The 1,319-nt window shown below is 37.5% G+C and overlaps 1 non-coding gene across 1 annotated transcript; it reads left to right on the top strand.

Moving 5' to 3' along the window:
- The first annotated feature begins 779 nt into the window (after positions 1–779).
- Positions 780–886, top strand: LOC131222783 (small nucleolar RNA R71). Its single transcript, XR_009160185.1, has one exon. It is a non-coding gene; the product is annotated as a small nucleolar RNA R71 (small nucleolar RNA).
- The last annotated feature ends 433 nt before the right edge of the window (positions 887–1,319 follow it).

Genomic DNA, 1,319 nt, shown 5'->3' with positions numbered 1-1,319 from the left:
TTATTCTCAGATATACTTACTGTGATCTTGGGTATGCTTGTATTGGAATTATTATACTATTATGAAAATTCTCCTTGTAGGATCCCAGATCAGAACTTGCCTTAGGAGCCGAAAATGGGTACTACGGAAGCTATTGCGGCTAGAACCGGCCATCGGGTTCCTTGTGAGTCCGGTTACCGAGTCTAGGGCGTGACATAAGTGCCCCAAAGAAGTTATTTTTTGGAGGCATTTGAGGTGCATTGGGTACATTAATTTGTAATCCATTCCTCCAACTAAGATTAGGATGGTTACACCCATTTGGATTATATGTGTTTCCCATTGGTTGAATAACTGACCTTTAGTAGTTATTTATAACATTTGCTTGTTCATGGTCATGCGTGATATTTTGTACAACTAAGATTATTGGACAATCCTTTATGTCATGGTCTATACCACCACAAATGCTATAAAAATTACCTAAGGAAGTGTTTGCTTTAACCATATCAACCTTCCTAATTTCCAAGGCTTCGACCTTTCTAGCTAATGCAGCAAATTTTGCATTAAGGTCATCTTCCTCTTTTAGAAAATACATCCCCACTTTCTCTCTAGGAATGGGTCTAGTTTGGTTTGATTTAGCAGAAACATCCCATGTTTGCGTATTCTCTACTAACATATCTAGAAAATCCCAAGCCTCATTATGATCTTTGTCAAGAAATGTTCCACTACACATCATCTCTATGAACTGACGGGTATCCATGGTGAGCCCCTTTCGGAACGCATCAATCACGTACCATGGTTCATAACCATGATGTGGACAAGTAATTAGAAGGTCTTTGAAGCGCTCCCAAGCTTGAAAAAACTATTCATTCCCTTTTTGGGAGAATGACATGATTTCTTATTTTAGTGCATTTGTTTTGTGCTTGGGAAAAAACTTTTTCAAAAACTCTCTACTTAAGGTTTTCCATGTAGTGATGGTATGAGGTCTTAGACAGTTGAGCCATGCTTTGGCCCAAGAAAATGAGAATAACCTAAGCTTAAGTACATCCCTATTGCCATTGTTTACTTGTAATGTTGTACTTACTTCCTTAAAGTCCTTGAGGTGTAAGTAGGGGCTTTCAGAATCCAAGCCATGAAATTTATGAATTAATTGAATCACACCTGGTTTAAAATCAATATTCTCTGTGTGAGCAGGGAACACTATGTAAGATGGTAAAGTTGATCTCTCGGGGTGTAAATGTTCACATAAAGTCCATGGTTGGTTTAACATGTAAATGCTATTGTGTAAATCAAGTACCCGTTGTATTGTCAAATTTTATTGTGCCAAAACATTTAGTATTTAT

This window comes from Magnolia sinica, chromosome 1, assembly GCF_029962835.1.
Source record: "Magnolia sinica isolate HGM2019 chromosome 1, MsV1, whole genome shotgun sequence".
Classification (NCBI taxonomy): domain Eukaryota; kingdom Viridiplantae; phylum Streptophyta; class Magnoliopsida; order Magnoliales; family Magnoliaceae; genus Magnolia; species Magnolia sinica.
This window is presented reverse-complemented; position numbering and strand designations above follow the sequence as displayed.